Source organism: Arachis ipaensis, chromosome B10, assembly GCF_059453495.1.
Source record: "Arachis ipaensis isolate K30076 ecotype BB chromosome B10, ASM5945349v1, whole genome shotgun sequence".
NCBI lineage: Eukaryota > Viridiplantae > Streptophyta > Magnoliopsida > Fabales > Fabaceae > Arachis > Arachis ipaensis.
The window spans coordinates 115,416,690-115,440,147 of NC_142435.1; the positions used below are offsets into that span (position 1 = coordinate 115,416,690).

At 37.6% G+C, this 23,458-nt stretch overlaps 1 pseudogene; it reads left to right on the plus strand.

Annotated features, from left to right (window-relative positions):
• Positions 1-5,222: 5,222 nt before the first annotated feature.
• On the plus strand, positions 5,223-12,586 carry LOC107621023 (uncharacterized; annotated as a pseudogene).
• Positions 12,587-23,458: the final 10,872 nt, after the last annotated feature.

Consider the following 23,458-nt stretch of genomic DNA (forward strand, 5'->3'; position numbering starts at 1 on the left):
GCTCATCTTTTGAGGAGGAAAGAACTTGGCTAAGAAAGCCGTGACCAGCTTATCCCAAGAGTTCAGGCTATCTCTGGGTTGAGAGTCCAACCAGATTCTAGCTCTGTCTCTTACAGCAAATGGGAAAAGCATGAGCCTGTAGACTTCAGGATCTACTCCATTAGTCTTAACAGTATCACAGATCTACAAGAATTCAGTTAAGAACTGAAAAGGATCTTCAGATGGAAGTCCATGAAACTTGCAGTTCTACTGCATCAGAGAAACTAATTGAGGTTTCAGCTCAAAGTTGTTTGCTCCAATGGCAGGAATGGAGATGCTTCTTCCATGTAATTTGGAATTTGGTGCAGTAAAGTCACCAAGCATTCTCCTTGCGTTGTTGTTGGGTTCGGCTGCCATCTCCTTTACTTGTTCGAAATTTTCAATCAAGTTGTCTCTGGATTGTTGTAATTTGGCTTCTCTTAATTTCCTCTTCAGAGTCCTTTCAGGTTCTGGATCAGCTTCAACAAGAATGCCTTTTTCTCTGTCCCTGCTTATAAGAAAGAGAAGAGAAAAAGAAAAGAAGAGGAATCCTCTATGTCACAGTAAAGAGGTTCCTTATTGTTAGTAGAAAAGAAGAAGAGAAAAATCTGAACTCAGAAAGAGAGAGAGGGTTCGGATTTTTAGTGGGTGAGGGAGAGATGTTAGTAGATGAATAAATAAATAGAATAAGATGAGAGAGGGAAAATTTCAAAATAATTTTTGAAAAAGAGTTAGTTGATTTTTGAAAATAGTTTTTGAAAAAGGTTAGTGGTTTTTTCGAAAATTAAGATTTGAAAATTAAAATAATTAGTTAATTAAAAAAAATTTTGAAAAAGAGGGAGATATTTTCGAAAATTAGAGAGAGAGAGAGAGTTAGTTAGGTAGTTATGAAAAAGATAAGAAACAAACAAAAAAGTTAGTTAGTTAGTTGAAACAAATTTTGAAAAGGTGAGAAGTTAGGAAGTTAGAAAAGATATTTTGAAATCATATTTTGAAAAAGATAAGATAAGAAGATATTTTTGAAAAGATATGATAGAAATTAATTTTTTAAAAAAAAAGATTTGATTTTTAAAATCACAATTAATGACTTGATTCACAAGAAATCACAAGATATGATTCTAGAACTTAAAGTTTGAATCTTTCTTAACAAGCAAGTAACAAACTTGAAATTTTTGAATCAAAACATTAATTGTTATTGTTATTTTCGAAAATTTGTGATAAAAATAAGAAAAAGATTTTTGAAAAAGATTTGATTTTTGAAAAAGATTTTGAAAAAGATGAGATTTTCAAATTGAAAATTTGATTTGACTCATAAGAAATAACTTGATTTTTAAAATTTTTGAAAAAGTCAATCCAAATTTTCGAATTTGATGAGAGAAAAATGGAAAGATATATTTTTTTGATTTTTTTTTGAATTTTTAATGATGAGAGAGAAAAACACTAAAAGGATGCAATGCATGAAATTTTTAGATCAAAACATGTGATGCATGCAAGAATGCTATGAATGTCAAGATGAACACCAAGAACACTATGAAGATCATGATGAACACCAAGAACATATTTTTGAAAAAAATTTTAATGCAGGGAAAACATGCAAGACACCAAACTTAGAATTCTTTAATGCTTAGACACTAAGAATTCAAGAATGCATATGAAAAACAAGAAAAGATACAAAACATGAAATCATTAAGATCAAACAAGAAGACTTACCAAGAACAACTTGAAGATCATGAAGAACACTATGAATGCATGAGAATTTTCAAAAAATGCAAGATGCACATGCAATTGACACCAAACTTATAACATGACTCAAGACTCAAACTAGAAACACAAAATATTTTTTTGATTTTTATGATTTTTTAATTTTTTTGGATTTTTATTTTATATTTTTCAAAAATTATTTAGAAAGAAAGAAAAATAAGGATTCCAAAATTTTTAATATGAATTCCAGGAATCTTGCCATATTAGTCTAAAGCTTCAGTCCAGGAATTAGACATGGCTCACTAGCCAGCCAAGCTTTCAAAGAAATCTCCAGTCCAAAACACTAGACATGGCCAATGGCCAGCCAGGCTTCACATGCTTCATGAAACACTAGAATTCATTCTTAAAAATTCTGAATAAAATTTTTTTGAAAACATTTTTATATTTTGTCGAAAACAGATGAGAAATTTTGAAATATTTTTGAAAAATTTTTTTGAAAAGAAAACAAAAAGAAAATTACCTAATCTGAGCAACAGGATGAACCGTTAGTTGTCCAAACTCAAACAATCCCCGGCAACGGCGCCAAAAACTTGGTATGCGAAATTGCTACTCAGGTTGTGAATTGTTGTTCGAAATTGATTCCTTGGCAATGGCACCAAACACGGATGCACAAAACCATGGTCTAAACATATCTTCACAACTTCGCATAACTAACCAGCAAGTGCACTGGGTCGTCCAAGTAATACCTTACGTGAGTAAGGGTCGAATCCCATGGAGATTGTCAGTATGAAGCAAGCTATGGTCACCTTGTAAATCTTAGTCAGGCGGATATCAAATGGTTATGGAGTTTTCGAAAATAATAGAATAAAATAGGGATAGAAATACTTATGTAATTCATTGGTGAGAATTTTAGATAAGCGAATGGAGATGCTTTCGTTCCTCTGAACCTCTGCTTTCCTGCTATCTTCATCCAATCAGTCTTACTCCTTTCCATGGCTGGCTTTATGTGATACATCACCACTGTCAACGGCTACTTTCGGTCATCTCTCGGGAAAATGATCCAATGCCCTGTCACGGCACGGCTAATCGTCTGGAGGCATCACCCTTGTCAATGGCTTCATCTTATCCTCTCAGTGAAAATGGTCAACGCACCCTGTCACGGCACGGCTATTCATCTGTCAGTTCTCGATCATGCTGGAATAGGATTTACTATCCTTTTGTGTCTGTCACTAACGCCCTGCAATCGCGAGTTTGGAGCTCGTCATAGTCATTCATTCATTGAATCCTACTCGGAATACCACAGACAAGGTTTAGACCTTCCGGATTCTCTTGAATGCCGCCATTATTCTAGCTTACACCACGAAGATTCTGGTTAGGAGATCTAAGAGATACTCATTCAGTCAAAGGTAGAACGGAAGTGGTTGTCAGGCACGCGTTCATAGGGAATGATGATGATTGTCACGTTCATCACATTCAGATTGAAGTACGAATGAATATCTTAGAAGCGAAACAAGATGAATTGAATAGAAAACAGTAGTACTTTGCATTAATCTTTGAGGAACAGCAGAGCTCCACACCTTAATCTATGGAGTGTAGAAACTCTACCGTTAAAAATACATAAGTGAAAGTCCAGGCATGGCCGAGAGGCCAGCCCTCAAACGTGATCTAAGATAGCATACAACTGATCAAAGATACCTAATACAATAGTAAAAGGTCCTATTTATAATAAACTAGCTACTAGGGTTTATAGAAGTAAGTAATTGATGCATAAATCCACTTCCGGGGCCCACTTGGTGTGTGCTTGGGCTGAGCTTTAACTTTCCACGTGCAGAGGCCATTTGTGGAGTTGAACGCCAGGTTTTGATCCATTTCTGGCGTTCAACTCTGGTTTTTGATTCCTTTCTGGCGCTGAACTCCAGAATTGGGCAGAGAGCTGGCGTTGAACGCCAGTTTACGTCATCTAAACTTAGGCAAAGTATGAACTATTATACATTGCTGGAAAGCCCTGAATGTCTACTTTCCAACGCAATTGGAAGTGCGCCATTTCGAGTTCTGTAGCTCCAGAAAATCCACTTTGAGTGCAGGGAGGTCAGAATCCAACAGCATCAGCAGTCCTTCTTCAACCTCTGAATCTGATTTTTGCTCAAGTCCCTCAATTTCAGCCAGAAAATACCTGAAATCACAGAAAAATACACAAACTCATAGTAAAGTCCAGAAATGTGAATTTAACATAAAAACTAATGAAAACATCCCTAAAAGTAACTAGATCCTACTAAAAACATACTAAAAATAATGTCAAAAAGCGTATAAATTATCCGCTCATCAGGTAACTTCGGAACAGTATTTATTATGGTTGAAGAGTATTGAATGTTGTTATATGTTGATTTATGATGAGTTGATGGTAGTTGAGTTTGATTATGATGATTGACAATGATATGATAAGGATGAATGAATTGTGAAGTTGAAAAGTGGATTGTGTTAGTATATATGATGATAATGTTGATGATTTGGTAAGGTAGTTGGAAAAGTATTAATGAGGATTGATTATAATGTGATTTATTGATGTGGAAGTTGAGGATGATGAATGGTAAAGGAAATTGTGGTGTGCTTGGTATTATATGACATAAAGGGTTAATATTGATGAGAAATGAAGTTTGGAATGGTTTAGTTTGGTCTTGGTTGTGTTTTATAAAGGAATTATGGAAATTGTAATTTTGGGTAAAAGTTGGTTTTTGGTGAACTTTGTCTGATCATAACTTTTGTCTCAGTTTTCAAAATTGGGTGAAATTTGTTTAGAATTAAAGACCTTTGAAAACACTTTAAATTGGTATAAAGTTTGTGAAATTTGGAATTTTTTAGAGGAAGTTATGATCATTCAAAGTTGGTGTTAAAAATATGAAATTCTACAAGGTTGCAGAATTTCATGATTTCTGATATGTGCGAGCGCACACCCTGCGAAAATTTTGACCTGTGCGGACGCACAGGCATGTGTGGACGCACACGTCGGGAAGGCCAGTCTGTTAGGGGCGTTGGCACAGGTTGTGCGAGTGAACAGATTCTGTAAGTTTTGTAACCTGTGCGTATGCACACCCCTATGCGTACGCACACATTTTAAAATCTCCTGGGCGTGCGTACGCACACACTCATGTGCGGCCGCACACGCCCTGTTTCTCAAATTTTACTTGTTTTTCAGCTGTTCTACCTTCCCAACAAGGTTGTAAACTTCTATAACACCATTTTAAGACTCTTGGGCTCAATTTTGGATGTTGGAATATGGGAAAGGTCTTAGGAGGCTTAATTTGGGTTTTACTTTGGCAAGTTAGCAAACGGAGGTTTAGGTTTCTGGTGTATTGATGATGAGTTGGTTGAAGGAGAAGGAAGAGTAGTGAATTTGGTGATTTCTGTCAATGAATTGAGAAGCTGATGAACCAATGAATTCAGAATGGAATATTTATGATATTGGTGATGGTCATGATGAGTTGAGAACTTGAAAAGGAATGATTATGGTTAATGGAATGAGTATAAGTGGAAGGGTACTTTGAGCACTGGCCTCTGAGATTGAATATGTGATTATGATATGCATTGTGTTCCGTCGTAAGGGTTGTGGCAGTCTCCCACCTACGTTCAGATGTGAGGTGTGAAGCTGGGCTTCTCATTCATATGTGCTGCTCAAGAGGAAGGTGGTAGGGCACTCTCCCTCGGAACGTTTCCCTCTGAAAGGAGAAGGTGGTAGGGCACTTATCCCTCGAAATTATTCCTCCTGAGCATGGGTTTCTCTCTAATTGCAAGGTGGTAGGGCACTAACCCACGGAATCATGCGACAACCAGAGGAAGGTGGTAGGGCACACTCCCTCGGAATGTTTCCCTCTGAAAGGAGAAGGTGGTAGGGCACTCTCCCTTGGAATTATTCCTCCTTATTTGCAATAGAGAGACTAAGTTTAGATAACCCGGTTTATAGTTTAAGTTCGTTATATATTTATTTATTTTGTTCTAAGCTTGAATATCCGTATGTGATCTGATGTTCTAGGATTGCCTTCGGCGTCCCAGAGCCTTACATCTTACATTATTGGGCATTGTTACCATACTGAGAACCTCCGGTTCTCATTCCATACGTTGTTGTTGTTTTTCAAATGCAGGTCGCAACCCACCGCAGTGAGTTGGATGATGGTAGCAGAGCGGAGAATCTTATTCTATTTTGTTGTTGTCTTGGTTATTTTTTAACTTGTACTCTCACTTTTGTATTTTTTTCCTAGAGGCATGTATTGAGAGAACAGAACATGTATAAGTTGTTTTACTGTCTTGCTTCATGTATGGTCTATATATGGGTAGCCGGCTTAAACTCCGCGAGTCGTGGCTAGATTCTTATGATATTATACTATTATATTTTGATACATCTTATATGTACCTTGTGTTTTAAGGTAGTAGCTTTGCTAGTACGTTATGCGCTTTTCAAATCCTGTTTTTGAGCTATATCCTTCATTAGGCTTCTAGATTATATTATTTTTTTCTATATAAATATGTATGAGCTTTAGAATTATCGTAACCTTTGGTTAACCTTTGCTTTACGGCTAGAGGTAAGGCTTTGGTTAATTGGGGTATTACACTACGTTTTTCATAAGATTCTCCACATGAAGCCATGGGGGTTCCTTGAGTGTCCAAACATTGGAAAGCGAATCGATTTATCACTTACTCCAATTGATGAAGGGTTGCATAAAATTAGTCCACTGTTTCCTTGAGACGATCCCTTGACTCTTGTTCCTCTTGGACAACACGATTAGGATCATAAGGCTCTTGGATTGATGGATATGGACATGGTGGATATGGAGGTGGTGGTCCTTGGGAGTAATTAGGTTGGAAGTGGGGTGGCTCTATGTATGGCTCATATGGTTCATAGGGTGGTTGGTTTGGTGGATAAGGGTTAGGGTCATATGGAGGTGAATGGTGGAAAGGGGCTTGTGAGTATAGTGGTTCAAAACTATGTTGAAGAGGGGGTTCATAGGCATATGGTGGGGCTTGTTGGTAACTACAAGGGGGTCTATTATATCCATCGTCTTAGTATGCACCCTAGAATGGCTCTTGACCATGGTAATTTGGTGGAGGTTGGCTGTCACGAAAGGGTCCACTATAACCATTTTCTTGGGATGCATCGTAGAACGGTCGTTGCCCATGGCACCTTGGAAGAGGTTGTTGCCGAAAGGGTTGATCAAATCCTTGTGGCTCCTCCCATCTTTGATTATTCTGCTCTTAATGCATGTTCTCATTATAGCGTCCATTCCCTGCAACATAATTGGAACCAAACTTATAGCGAAAGGGGTGAGAATTCATAGTAGTAAGAGAAATAAAAACTAATAAAAATTAAAGAAAATAAACTCCTAAAACTAAAAACACTAATAGAAAAACAAAAAGCAAAATTATTTACAATAACCAATAATAAGGCACACGTTTGCAATTCCCCGGCAACGGCGCCATTTTGATGAATAGATTTTTGCTAGTAAAGAATTCACAATAAATTCCTGTTGCAAGTATAGTTTCTAAACTAACAATAATCCTTTCATACAAAAATTTGGTTGTCACTAAAGCAAACCCAATAAAACTTAAACTGGAGTATTTAAACCTCGAGTCATCTCTCAAGGATTTGCAGGGAGGTGTGTTACTTATAATTGGTTATGAGATTGTATCTTTTTGGGATTTTTTTTTGAAATAAGGAACAAGGAAAGTAAATGACAAGAAAATAAACTAATAATTATGAAAACTCTTGGCAAGGTATGAAAATTAGAAGTCCCATCCTAGTTATCCTTATCAATTGTGATGAGAATTGTTCATTGCTCCCGCTTAGTTGACCTCTAACTATGAAGGAAAGTCAAGTGGATGAATCAATTTAATTCCTCAAGTCCTAGTCAACTCCTAAAGAAAGACTAGCTTAGAGATATCCAAATCAACTAGCAACTTCTCAATTATCAATCAACAAAGGAGTTTGATAACTCAAGCATCTCCAATTAATCAATTCAAGCTAAGAATGTGAAAAGCTAAATTAAATTCATAAATATGAAATACCTCAAATTGCATTAAATAAAGAAATCAAATCTAACATGGAGTTCATAAACCAAATTGTCAACATAAAGTAATCAACAAGGAAAAGAAATAAACTAGAATGCTAGAACAAATAAAAGTAGAAGAAAAACTAAACTAAAGGAATATTGAACCTGGAATTGAGAAGAAATAAACCTAAAACAAAGAGAAATCCTAAAACCTAGAGAGAGGAGAGAGCCTCTCTCTCTCTAGAAAACTACATCTAAAACCTAAAATTATGTGAATGAGAGAATGATTCAATGTGGCTTTAGTCTGCGTTCCTGGGCCAAAAACTGGGTCCAAACTCAGCCCAAAATTGCCCCCAGCATTTTCTGCATTTTCTGCAGATAGAGCATGTCACGCGTACGCGTCAGGCACGCGCACGCGTCGTCGTGCGAACTCCAATTCACGCGCACGCGTGAGCCATGCGTGCGTGTTACTTCTCACTGGTTGTCTCCTTCATTTCTTGTGCTCCTTCCATTTATGCAAGCTTCCTTTCCATCCTCTAAGCCATTCCTTCCCTATAAAGCCTGAAAGCACTTAACACACATATCAAGGCATCGAATGGTAGAAAGGATAATTAAATTTGACAGTTTAAAGGCCTAGGAAATATGTTTTCAATTATATCACAGAATTAGAAAGAAATTGTAAAATCATGTAAATTATATGAATAAGTGAGTAAAGAATTGATGAAAACCACGCAAATTAGCTCAAGATAAACCATAAAATAGTGGTTTATCAGGTGTTTCAACTTGGGTTCTTTTATGGTACTTTTTCTGTTTGTATCTTTTTGCATGATTTTTTTAAAAAATAATTCTAAATATACAATAATTCTAAAATAACTTTAAATATATAGATTAACTATAAAAACTTCAATTAAAATATAAAACTTTAATTTAAATATAAAAAATATATTAAAAAAATGTAAAAATCACTTAAGATACTAAGATATCAAAATACTAAATATGTGAAATACTAACAAAAGATACTCAAAAGTTCAGGTCAGACAAAGAACAAAGATTCAAATAATTTTTATATAAATAAACATAGATTTCAATTTTTCTTGTGATCTATATTCATAGTTGTAAGAACCGGACCGGACCGGCCGGTTCGACCGAAAAACCGGTGAACCGGACCCATAACCGGTCCGGTTGAGTGTTGTAACCGGATAAGGAAGAGAACTGCTTTGGGCCGGTTTAAACCGGCCGGTTTTAATAAAAACCGGAAAACCGGCGGTTTTTGGTTAACCGACCGGTTCGGAAAATGTTTTTTTTTTTTAATTCCTTGTCCAAAACGACGTCGTTTTGGTTAATTTAAAAAAAAAAAGCCTACGGGTACCCCAGCCCCAAACCCCACCCCCATTTCCACTTTCCACATTTCTGAATTCTGATTCCCCCCAAACCCTAACGGCACTAACCCTCTCCGCCTCACCTCACTCTTTTACGGTGTCACCCAGCCGCCAGCCGCCAGCCGCCTGCCACCCGCCGTCATCCTCTTCGTCTCACCGCCGGCCTGATCTCTGAAGGAACTAAGGAAGCAGGAAGCCAGGAACAGCCGAACAGCACAGGAAGCAGGAACAGCCGAACAGAACAGACTCGCGGGTGTCCATCATCGCCGTCGTCGTTGCCCCGCCGTCGCCGTCGCCCTTGCTGCGCCGTCGAACTCGCCCTTGCTTCGCTCTGCTGCTTTGTCAACCAGGTTAGCTCCAGTTCTCCTCTGTACTCTGCTCTGTTCTGCACTTTTTGCTGTTACAGTGTTATGAATATGCTTGTTGAAATTTCTGGGATAAATATGTTTGTTGAAAGCTTGAATCTATGAAATATGAATTATGTTGTTTTGTTGATTTGTTCTGTGTTTTACATGCTTGTTAAAAACTTGAAAATTTGTTGTTTTATTGATTTGTTCTGGAAATATGAAATATGAATTATATGCTTGAATATATGAAATATGAATATGCTTGTCTTGCTGAATAGGAAATTTAACTATTTAAGATTGCTTGTTGACTAATGCTTGTCTAGGTCTCTAGGATGAATATGCTTGTGCTGTGAATTAATGAATTTAACTGTTTAAGCCTTTAAGGTTGCTGTCTTAGTGAATAAGGAATAGGAACTAGGAAATTTAGGATTGCTATTGTTTTATAATTTTGCGGTTTTGCTACTCCATATTCTTTTAGAATGGCTTCTGCGAATACACCATCAGAAACACCATCTTCGCAAGAACAAGGATCAACTCCTGATGCATCAATCGGAACCCAAAAAAACAATAATAGAGCAAAAACCGATCATGCATGGGGTCATTGTAAACAAGTTGTGGAGTCTGGAAAAACAATTCTGCTATGCATATATTGTGAGAAGCTTATTAGGGGTGGAGGAATTCATCGGTTTAAGCTTCATTTGGCTGGAAAAGGAGGAGATGTTGAGTCTTGTCAAAAGGTGCCAGCTACAGTGAGACACCAATTCCATGAAAGTATTGAAGAGCTTCGAAGCAAGAAAAGAAAAACTCAAGAACAATATGCCGAAAGTTATAATGCTTGTGATGATGTTGAAAGAGAATTTGACGAGATCGAACGTAATGAGATGCAACAACAACAAAAATCCAGGGTTCCAACACCTAACTCTAGAAAAGGAAAACAAGTCAAAGGTTTACAATCCTATTTTCCACCGGCAACAACACCCGCAGCTCAACCAACTATCAAAAGCGTTCTTCAAAGCAAAGAAATTGTGGAGAAGTGTGATATTGCTATTGCGAAATGGATGGTGGATGCCTCTGTTCCATTTAATGTGGTTAATTCAGCTTACTATCAGCCAATGATTGATGCTATTGCAAGCATGGGTGCAGGGTATAAAGGGCCAAGTTATCCAAGAGTCCGTGGGTATTTGTTGAGTAAATTAGTTGAGGATGTGAGGAAAATGATTGATGGTTATCGTGAGATTTGGAAGCAAACTGGATGCACTATTATGGCCGATGGATGGACTGATCGTTGTAGGCGTACTTTGATTAATTTTTTAGTTTATTCTCCTAAAGGAACTATTTTTCTAAAGTCGGTTGATGCTTCTAATATCTCAAAAACTGCTGAAAATTTGTTTAAGTTGTTTAGGGATGTTGTATTTTTTGTTGGTCCTGAGAATGTTGTGCATATTGTAACGGACAATGCTGCAAACTATGTTGCTGCGGGAAGGTTGTTGGAGGCTGAGTTTCCTAAATTGTATTGGTCCCCTTGTGCAGCTCATTGTGTTAATTTGATGTTTCAAGATATTGGGAAGTTGCAAGAAGTGAGTCAAACTGTGTCACAAGCTTCACTGATCACTAAGTATATCTATAATCATTGCTATCCACTGTTCTTGATGAGAAAGTTTACAGGTGGGCGGGAAATACTTCGTCCAGCTCCAACTCGGTTTGCTACTAATTTCATTGCTTTGCAAAGTATTTTAGCTCAAAAGGATCCTTTGAGAGCTATGGTGACTTCTAAAGAATTTACAAGCTCGGCTTACTCCAAAGAAGCCAAAGCTAAGAAATTCGTGGATCAAGTCTTGGATTCTAAATTTTGGAGTCAATGCACTGATATTGTTAAGCTTACTGAGCCACTTGTTCGTGTTTTACGTATTGTGGATAGTGAAGACAGACCTGCCATGGGTTTTCTTTATCAAGCTATTTATAAGGCTAGAGAAGAAATGGTGAAGAGGTTTCAGAAAAGAAAGGTTGTTGATCCTTATTTGAAGATTTTGGATACCCGTTGGGATGCACAACTTAAGAAAAATCTTCATGCCGCTGGTTATTGGTTAAATCCAGCTTTTCGATTTAATGCTGGAGAATTTGAAAAGCACAAAGAAAAATTTCTGGCTTGTTGGATGTCATTGAGAAATATGCTTATGATGATCCTGTACTGAATTCTAAGCTGACAAGTGAGAAGAGGATCTTTAAGAATGCTGAGAAAGATTTTGGAAGACCCTCTGCAATACGTGAACGAACCACTGTTATGCTAGGTGAAATTTTTTCATAAATTTGGTCTTTTACTATTGTGATGTATTAATTATGTGATATTATGATTGTGATAAATTATTTATCTGTTTTTTTATGTTAAGATCAATGGTGGGAATCTTATGGTTGTGGAGCCCCAAATTTGCAAAAGTTGGCTATTCGTGTTTTAAGCCAGACTTGTAGCTCTTCAGGTTGTGAGCGTAACTGGAGTATTTTTGAACACATTCACTCAAAGAAGAGGAATCGGTTAGAGCATCAAAAACTTAATGATCTTGTTTATGTTCATTACAACTTAAGATTACAACAAAGGTACTTTTTTGATTGTTTTAAGTTGAAAGCATTATTTTAAAATCTTAATCATCACATGAGTAACGAAATATATTGATAACAAAGGAACCAAATGAGAAACCAAGTTTATGATCCAATTTGTCTTGATGCATTTGAGGATCATTCGGAATGGATACTGGAAGATTCACCACAATTTTTAACTCCTGAAGAAATTGATGCTTTACGAAATGATCTTGCAAATATGTCTCTTCAATCACCTTTAGATGATTTAGGTATGCTTTTATTTATTTATGAATTTTGATCAACTATGATTTTTGTATGCCTTATAACATGTTTTATATTATTTTCTATCTTGATTTGTGAAACATTATCTATAATGCTAGATCAATTGGATTTGGAAGATGATCGGGATGAAGATGGAGCTAATAATTATGTGGAAAATGCAAATCAAAATGAAACCAATCAGGATGTAGCTCCACATTTGTCAGATGAAGAGCAACTTGCCGACTTCGAAATCACTCCTTGGATTTAGTTTATGAATTGTTATCCATATTGTGTTTAATTAAGATACTAATGTACTAGTACTAACTACTTTCATGTTTATCTTTGTATTAGTTATATTTAGACTTTGAAACTTGGTTGTTTTTAAAATGTTGGTGAAGAACTAACGATATGTATTTTGAATTTATTAATTTTATGACTATTTTTAGTATTTTATATTTTTTATTTATGTGAAACCGGTTTTACCGGTTCAACCAGCGGTTTATCGGTTGAACCAATAAACCAGTGAACCAGTGACCTGACCGGTTCGATTACCGGTCCGGTTCTTACAACTATACTATATTTGTGTTCTTCCCCTTATACTTGGTTTACCTTATATAGATGATCATTTTAAAATGTAGCTATTGTAAGTTGTAACCACGACCTCTATTTGACCGAGTTATACGCTACTTTGTTAATCGAGTAGTTGCAATAGTGCGTCTGAATTATTATGACACCTTATTTGAAATTGTTATCCGATCTATAAGTCCTCAATTATCAAGATATGTTGATTGGATCATAATTTAAAATTCTTATCTGAGCTATAGGTTCTCAACAGCCAAGTTGTGCTGACTAAATAAAATGTCATTTATATTCTACTGACGATCTGATTTTCTGCCGGTAAAGAAATTCACAAATATAATCGCGTTGTAAGTATAGTTTCTAAACCAACAGAGAATCCTTTCGTACAAAAGTTTGGTTGTCACAAGTAACAAAACCCAATAAAATTTATAACCGAAGTATTGAAACCTCAGGTCGTCTCTCAAGGAATTGCAGGGAGGTGTGTTATTATTATTGGTTATGGAAAAAGCATATTTTTGGGTTTTGAAATAATGAACAAGTAATTTAAATGGCAAGAAAAATAAATAAATTAATAATTAGAAAATCTCTTGGCAAAGTATGAGAACTGGGAATCCTATCCTAGTTATCCTTATCAGGTGTGATGAGAATTGAATTTTGCTCTCACTTAGTTGACCCTTACTAAATAAAGGTAAGTAAAGTAGACTAATTAACTTGATTCCTCAGTCCTAGTCAACTCATATGGAAAGACTAGCTTTGGAGGGATCCAAATCAATCAGCAATCCTAATTTCTAATCAACTGCTGAGTTTGATAACTCAAGTGTTACCAATTACTTAACCAAAGCCAAAAGGGGAAAATAAATCTAAATTAAATTGAAAGCATAAAAAATAGAATAAAACAATCATGAATCTGAAATACCTCAATTTGCATTAAATAGAATATTCAAATCTTAACATGGGAAAGTTCGTAAACCAAATTGAAAAGATAAATAATAATTAAAGTAATAGAATAAATAAAACTAGAAAGTAATTTTAAAGGGATATTGAACCTGTGATTGAGGAAATAACCATAAATAAGAGGAATCCTAATTCCTAAAACCTAAGAGAGAGGAGAGAACTTCTCTCTCTCTACGAGATTTTGTTTGATTCTTCCATTCTCTGGCTTATATTTTGTGTTTCTAGATTTGGAATTGGGCCGAAAAAGGGTTTAGAAATCGCTGGGGCATTTTCTGCAGATTCCTGTACGTGGCGTCTGTCACGCGAGCACGTGGGTCACGTGTTCGCGTGGTCTGGAGTTTTTCCTTGTCACGCGTTCGCGTTAGTCACGCGTATGCGTCATTTGCATTCTGCTCAAGGCACGCATCCGCGTCAGTCACGTGTTTGCGTTGATGCCATTTCGCGCTAGGCACGCGTCTGCGTCATCCATGCGTTCGCGTCACTGCCTTTTCTTCAAAACTCTATTTTTTTGCTTTCCTTCTATTTTTGTATGTTTCCTTTCTGTCCCTTAAGCCATTCCTGCCCTATGAGACCTGAAAATACTTAACACACAAATCACAGCATCGAATGGTAATGAAGGATAATTAAATTTAATATTTTTAAAGCATAGAAAACATGTCTTTCACATATATCATAAAATAAGGAAGGAGAAGTAAAACCATGCAATTCATATGAATAAGTGGGTGAAGAATTGATAAAAACATTCAATTTGAGCACAAGATGAATCATAAAATAGGGGTTTATCAACCTTCCCACACTTAAACAATATCATGTCCTCATGCTAAATCCAAGAGAAAGGGTAAAGTTAGAATGGTGGAATCTTATGCAATGCAGTCTATTCTAAATGCAAGCTACCTACATGAAACATGCAATTCTAATTATCATCCACCTATATATATATATATATATATAGAGCTTACATGTGGTTAATTTGATTCATTCTTTCAAGGAATCATATAGCCAAGCCTATATCACGTTAAAGCACTTTCACAATTGAGTTGAGTTAAAATATTTCAAAAACTTGCAAGACAGTTAAATAATTAAATCTGGATATATGGAGATGAGCTATTGAACCCTCACTGGATTTGTGTTTACTCTCTATTCACTCAGTGTTTGGGGTTAATCACTCTATTCTTTTCTATTCATGCTTTCTAAAACTTTATTCTTCATCTAACCAATCAACAAATATACAATGTATACATACAAACATCATGAGGTCTTTTCAAGGTTGTAATGGGGCCAAGGTAAAGGTAAGGGTATATATAAGGCTAAGTGAGCTATAAGTTGAATCCTTAATTAGTCTAAGATCTCACCTAACATATACATTCTCTATAAAAATTTAAAATTATCCTGGTTTGCCCAATTTTTCCCACTTTTGTGTCACATACTCCATGTGCATTGATTTCTTTATTAAACTTATCATTGGGGCGAATCTGTCCCCTTATTTAATTACTTAAATAAATAAATTTTTTTAATCTAAAACATAAACATAAAATTTTCAATGCACAAGGTACTTTCATTTATTTTGGTTTCATATGAGTATGCTCCCAAAATCTTGATTATTTTATTAATTTAATCCTTTCCTATCAACCCATGTTCCCACGTTTCCCCACACTTAGTGTGTATCACAATTTCTATCTTAAGCTAACCAAGGATTCAACTTGGGATTTTTAATTTATTTTTTTGCTTAAGGCTAGTAATGTGGTTATAGAACAAAAGGGGATTAAAAGGCTCAAGGGGGCTAACAAAGGTGACGTAGGAGGTAGGTTTATTTGGGATAAGTGAGGAAAAATTCAAATGATGGCCTCAATCATATGCGGGTATGTATCTACATTCTATATTGGACATATAGATTAAAACAAAGTAAAGATTACAAGCATAGAAAAGAAGTGCGAAACACACAGGAATGAAATTTATGGTTAAATGCAACCATACAATTAAGCTCAAAAACTCTCGGGTTGTGTGTTCTTTGGCTCAAAAACCATATATCAGTTATGTATGTCATGCAAGTAGAAATCCAGAGTTCCCATTATTCTCAATCTATATCTTTGAATGGCTCTTAAAAAATTTAGTGTTATTCCTTGAAGAAATGTTGTTAACTAACTCACATTTGTTGCTATATATATACAGTGTGTGGATTGTTGTGATTCTGTTATACTAAAGTCTCTAGTTTACTCTTTTTATTTTCAATTAACCTAAATTATCATATGCAAAAAAGGTAAACTAAACTAATTAATCCATATATTCTATATCACAACTTAATAAGCTAAAAGTGCAACTAAACTAGATATCTAAGATATATATATAAACCAAAGTGCAAAATACAAAAATACAATAAAAGAAAAATATGCAAGTACTGGAAGATAAATAAGATAATATAAAATAAAAATAAAAAAAATAAAAATACAGAAAAATGAGCAAAATAGGACAAAAAGAAAGTCTAAAAAGTGGTTCACCAAAATAAAGTTTGCCAGAGATAGCGACCTCCCCACACTTAAATAATAGCATCGTCCTCGATGCTCACTCAAGTTGGGTGTGAAGAAGTGTCATCTCCGGAAGGATGTACTGTGGGTGTCTCTGTGGTGGTCTGAGGCTCTGCAGTCTGTATGAGTGTCGGAGGGTCTGCCTGCTGAAGTGGAGGCTCTGTCTGCAGAGGGATCTCTGGATCAGCCGACTGTATCTGATGGGGCTCCTCATGGTGTGGCGCAGCCTGCTCAGGTCCTGCCTGCTCAGCCTCTGCATGTGCCTCCTCCTCAGATGGCTCGGAAGGGGTGTCAGGCTCGGAGGGGATGTCGTGGTGGCCAGATTGGATCATCAACTTTAAGTGCAAGAGACGCTCAGATCTCTCATATCACTGCTGGTTGCGGCGCTCCATCTGGTCCAACCGGTCAAATAAGCGATGCACGAGGTGGTAGATGGGCTCTGAAGCAGGTGAGGATGCAGTCGTGGTGGCTGGTGCAGCAGGGCCTGAAGGGGCAGCGGAAGATGTAGCTGCCTCAGCAGAGTAGTGAGAAAAGGAGGTCTGTAGCCCAGAGCCTGAAACTTTCTGCTACGAGGGATGATCTTCTTGTAATATGCTGCGGTTGGCTTTTTATTTGTGAGCTCCCAGGGCACTTCAGCTCGGCGGCCTAGCTGAGTGATCAGGTATGGGAATGGGAGGGTGCCTCTGACATGGACTCTGGCCATGTAATACCGGATAAAACGGGGCAGATATAAGTCCTTTCTCTCCATCACACACCAGATGAGGGTAATCATAGTAGCTGGCACCTCTGTCTCGTGAGTGCTCGGCATCACGTAGTTACTCAGAATCTACTGCTAAAGCCGAGCCTCATCGTTCAGGTAGATAATCTTTATTCCTTTTGGGGCCACTATGGATTTGCTCATGACCCATGGAACAGTAGGATCAAGAGCTATGGTTCTCTTGACTGCGTCCCAGTCAAATCTCATGATTCTCATATCCTCCTCAGTCTTTTGGTAACCGTCTGGCTGATCTGATTTAGGTGGGAGCTAGAGGATTTCTTCTATTGCTTCCTCAGTAACCAGAATCTGCTTGCCTCAAAGCTGTACTTCATCCAGGGACGTTTTGAAGTAGTTACATTAGAATTCTCTAACCCAGGATGAGTTGACTTCAGTCAAGTTCCTTTCCAAGAAGAACCAGCCTCTCTGTTTAATTTATTCTGAAGTGTATTGTTTGAGTTCTTCTGGAATTTTGAGGGTCCTTTCTAGGTATAGGTTTCTGGAAGTGGCAAAAACTGGATACTTTAGCTGACATTGTCTGTTGGTAAACTTGACTGTGGCAGACAGTAGCTGATCGGCCTTTTCCTGCGGAGTAAAGTTCTTCTCCCGCCAGGAATCATCATGGAGGATATCCAAAATAGAGGTAGAGGCTTCTCCTCTTTTCCTTTTGCCAGTGGTTGCTTTACCCTTTCCTTTACTTTTAGGGTCAGACATCCTGAAAAGTAGAAATTCCAAGATACAGTTTAAGAATTGAAGCAGGAAAATAGGTAAGCAAATAGGAATATATCAATAGAAGCATAGGAGAGAAAAAGAGGAATAAAGTGGCAATATAAGCATGAATTGAGTTAAATTGATGTAAAATTTTGGATTGTATGCAAGTTAAAAGTTGGAGAAGAAAAATCACAATCCAAGATTACTGATATGTGCAGAATTGTTTGTTAACTAGGAACAACACTAAACATGCCTTGAAGTGGTTTGAAAGTGGTTAGTTGAAAACTAAAAAGTTAGGAAGTTAAAAATGGTTAAGAGTTAAAAATGAAATTAAAGTCAGTGGCATGGTGTCGTGGTTCCCAATAACTAAAATTGCACGAATTTGAAAACAAGTAACTCAAATTCAAGTAAAAATTGTAGATTATTGATGATTAATCATGGAAAAGAATTGCAAATTCAAAGTGAAATCATCAATAATTTGATTTAATCAAATAAGGGAATCAGAAAGAATGAGGAAGCTGGCCCGTGCATTCATGAATTGCTTTGTTTAAAACCATTTAGTGCAAAATTAGAAAGTTCTAAAACTAATTCATGAATGTTAGTGGAGTGAGATAATATGCTGAAAAAAATTGGGCAGCATTTCGTCTAAAAATTGGACATTCCCGAGTAATAAACAACAGCAAAAACCAGTTCATATGATAATAAAATAGTGCAGGAAAGAGTAACAAATAGTAATGCATATGAATTCAAATTAAACAAACTCAATCTGCATCAAAGAATAGTAAGGGATAGCATATGAACAACATCATCATCACAGCATATTCAAAATTGCAAAACAGATTAAACAATTAACAAGAACTGTGCAATTATCAGGCATAAATCCACTAACCACATCCTAGTTACCTAACCACCTAAAATCCACTACGATCATGCATCTCTAACTATCTTAATTTGAACATAATTCGAAAAACTAACTAACTAATCAACGGGAAAAAGGATTCAGTGTTCGGCGAAACCTGGTGGGCAGAGGAACAAAATTAGGGTGCAGAGAGATGGTGTTGGTGGTGGCAGTGACACGGCGGCGTGGGAGGCGCACAGTGGCGGTTCGGTGGGAGCAGTGGTGGCTGTGTGGTGGGTGTGGGTTTAAGGGAGTTATGGGGGAGGGAAGGAGAAGAAGAGGTGAGGAGGGAAGGATTGGTAGCGTGGTGGCCGGCAGTTCAGGGCGGCGACGGTGATGGCGGTTCCGCGATGGGGCGGGGGTGTCGTGGAGGGGGAAGAGTGGAGGGGAGAAAGATGGAAGAAGGGAAGGGGGGTTCCGGCGAGGGTGCCACGGCGGTTCTGGTCGGCGATGGTGGGGCGGCTCGGTGAGAGATGGTGGTGATATGGTGGTTGGGAGAGGGAGAAGAGAGATTGCAGAGGGGGAGGGAGGAGTTTTGGGGACGCGAAAGGGGTATGGTTCGCGTGGATTGGGGTTAGGGTATTTGAATCTACGTGAACGCATGGGGCGCGCGATCGCTTGTTTAGGGCGAAAAGGGGATGACGCGAACGCGTCATCGACGCGAACGCGTCATCGACGCGAACGCGTCATCGACGCGATCATATGATTGATGGATAATGAAAGTGACGCGTACGCGTGGGGCACGCGCACACGTCGCTGAGAATTGTGCTAAAGGCACAATTCCAGCGTCGTTTTGGCGTAACTCTCTGTTTCCAATCAGGGGCAATGATTTCCGTTCGACGCGTACGCGTCGCCCATGCTTTCGCGTGGTGTGTGTGAAGTGAAAGTGACGCGTTCATGTCACTGACGTGATCGCGTGGGTGAAATATAATGAAGGTGATGCGTTCGCGTCATCAACGCGATCGCGTGGCCCAAATTGTGCCTAATGCACCACAGCCGCACGATTCCAGCCCAACTTTCTAGGCGTTGGATTTTTTACGTCGATTTGCAATCGATGCCCACGCGTGGCCCATGCGCACGCGTGGAGTCTCTCTTTTTTTTTCTTTGAACAATATGTAGGACGCAAAATGCAATGCTAATTTGGGTGCTATGAATAATTCCAGGTTCAATGAAAATAGAATAAAATAAAACTCAAAAACAAACAAAACAAAATAAAATCAAAATTGAAAAAGGAACGATCATACCATGGTGGATTGTCTCCAACCTAACACTTTTAGTTAAAGTCCTTAAGTTGGACATTTGATGAGCTTCCTGCTATGGTGGCTTGTGCTTGAATTCATCCAAAAATCTCCACCACTATTTAGAATGCCAACAGCCTCTGGGGTCCCAAACTAGGCATGTAAAGCCCTTGAGCAAATTCAAACAGGTTTTCAGGCTCCCGGGATGCTGAATATTAGAATAGATTCCAGGATCCCAAACCTTGCTTTTATATCCACCTTTGTTTCGATCTATATTTTTCCAGCCGGGCGGTTTGGAAGTTGTATTCTCACCAAGATGACTAAACATCTTCCGAGACCTATTCAATCGAACTCGAAACCAATCCCTACACTTCAAAGTGAAGCGTGGAACCTCATTGAATCTTGCATACCAGCCTTGAGCACGAACCATTTCCCTTTTACTCTAAAAGCCGCAAAGAGCTATAAGCTGGCCATCTGTTTCAAGCAAACCATATTCAAGTGGAAAATTAAAGATAAAGGCTAAGGATTTTACCCACTTGAAATTTGTATTGAGTGGTAATGACCTTGGGATAGGTACTTCCAGTGGTCTTGCAAGCTCTACTCCCTTGTATTCTTCCGTGAATTCTTCCACTTCTTTGCAAACTTTTTCAACTACAGCCACATCTTGATCAAAGTCTTCGATATCTTCCTCATCACTCAAGTTATAATTTGGAGGTTGAGAAAAGTCTACCTCCGCATCATTTTCGTATTCACTTGGGGAAGATTCTTCAATCTCAGAGAATTTACTTGCAGATGCAAGTTCATTACTAGGAGAACTTGACTCGTGATTATCATTATCAAGGAAACGCACTTCTTGAGTTGTTCTGTCCAGTTCTTCATAAGACATCTGCTTTAGGGGCTGTGCACTATCCTCCTTAGCATCAATTGCAAATTTCTTGACGGAATTCTCCACAATTCTGGATTCCCATGGAGGTTCAGCATCTCCTAAATCTTCAACCAATTCTTCTTCTTCGATAATTTCAGCTTCCTCCACTTGTTTAAGTACAAAATCATGCTCCTTACTGCCCATTGGAGTTTTTAGTATCTCCTTCATGCTGCGTTCTTCATTAGATTGCCCACATGAAGCCATGGGGGTTCCTTGAGTGTCCGAACGTCGGGAAGGTAATCGATTAATCGCTTGCTCCAGTTGGTGAAGGGTTGCATGAAATTTTTCCACTGTTTCCTTGAGTTGCTCCCTTGATTCTTGGGTTGATGGATATGGACATGGTGCATAAAGACGAGGTGGTTCTTGGGAGTAATTGGATTGGAATTAGGGTGGGTATGGGTTAGGGTCATATGGAGGTGAATGGTGGTAGGAGGCTTGTGAGTATGGTGGTTCAAAGCTATGTTGAGGAGGTGGTTCATAGGCATATGATGGTGCTTGTTGGTAACTACGAGGGGGTCCACCGTATCTATTATCTTGGTATGCACCTCGGAATGGCTCTTGACCATAGTAATTTGGTGGGTGTTGGTTGTCACGAAAGGGTCCACCATAACTATTGTCTCGACATGCACTGTTGAATGGTCGTCGTCCATGGTACGTTGGAAGGTGTTGTTACCTAAAGGGTTGATCAGATCCTCGTGGCTCCGTCATCTCTGATTGTTTTGACCTTGATGCATGTTCCTGTTATAGCTTCCATTCCTTTCAACAATATTAGAACCAAACTCAAATCGACAGGGGTGAGAATTCATAGTAGCTAAAAAATTAAAAACAAAAATAAATAAAAACAAATAAACAAGCAAAATAAAATATTTACAATAACCAATAATAAGGCACACGTTTGCAATTCCCCAGCAACGGCGCCATTTTGACGATCTGATTTTCTACCGGTAAAGAAATTCACAAATATAATTGCGTTATAAGTATAGTTTCTAAACCAACAGAGAATCCTTTCATACAAAAGTTTGGTTGTCATAAGTAACAAAACCCAATAAAATTTATAACCGAAGTATTGAAACCTCGGGTCGTCTCTCAAGGAATTGCAGGGAGGTGTGTTATTATTATTGGTTATGGAAAGGCGTATTTTTGGGTTTTTGAAATAATGAACAAGTAATTTAAATGGCAAGAAAAATAAATAAGTAAATAATTAGAAAATCTCTTGGCAAAGTATGAGAACTGGGAATCCTATCCTAGTTATCCTTATCAGGTGTGATGAGAATTGGATTTTGCTCCCACTTAGTTGACCCTTACTAAATAAAGGTAAGTCAAGTGGACTAATTAACTTAATTCCTCAGTCCTAGTCAACTCCTATGGAAAGACTAGCTTTAGAGGGATCCAAATCAATCAGCAATCCTAATTTCTAATCAACTGCTGAGTTTGATAACTCAAGTGTTACCAATTACTTAACCAAAGCCAAAAGGGGAAAATAAATCTAAATTAAATTGAAAGCATAAAAAATAGAATAAAACAAACATGAATCTGAAATACCTCAATTTGCATTAAATAGAATATTCAAATCTTAACATGGGAAAGTTCGTAAACCAAATTGAAAAGATAAATAACAATTAAAGTAATAGAATAAATAAAACTAGAAAGTAATTTTAAAGGGATATTGAACCTGTGGCTGAAGAAATTACCATAAATAAGAGGAATCCTAATCCCTAAAACTTAAGAGAGAGAAGAGAACCTCTCTCTCTCTAAAACTACATCTAAACCTAAACTTATGTAAATGAATGTTGTATGAATTATTTTGCGAGATGTTGTTTGATTCCCCATTCTCTGGCTTATATTCTGTGTTTGTGGATTTGGAATTGGGCCGAAAAAGGGTCCAGAAATCGCTGGGGGCGTTTTCTGCGAATTCTTGTACGTGGCGTCTGTCACGCGAGCGCGTGGGTCATGTGTTCGCATGGTCTGAAGTTTTTCCTTGTCACGCGTTCGCGTCAGTCACGCGTATGCGTCATTTGCGTTCTACTCAAGGCACACATCCGCATCAGTCACTCATTCGTGTCGATGCCATTTCGTGCTAGGCACGCGTTCACGTCATCCATGCGTTCGCGTCGCTGCCTTTTCTTCAAAACTCCATTTTTTTGCTTTTCTTCCATTTTTGTATGTTTCCTTGCTGTCCCTTAAGCCATTCCTACCCTATGAGACCTGAAAATACTTAACACACAAATCATGGCATCGAATGGTAATGAAGGATAATTAAATTTAATATTTTTAAAGCATAGGAAACATGTCTTTCACATATATCATAAAATAAGGAAGGGGAAGTAAAACCATGCAATTCATATGAATAAGTGGGTGAAGAATTGATAAAAACATTCAATTTGAGCACAAGATGAATCATAAAATAGTGGTTTATCATCTACCTTTTCACAACTTTGTTTTGAAGCTATGATATCATGATTACTAAGAAAAATATTGAATTATGAGCCTAAAAATAGCCTTTTGTAAATGCAAACTAAGATATTGAATCCCTAATTGGCTTAGTATGGTCATTATATT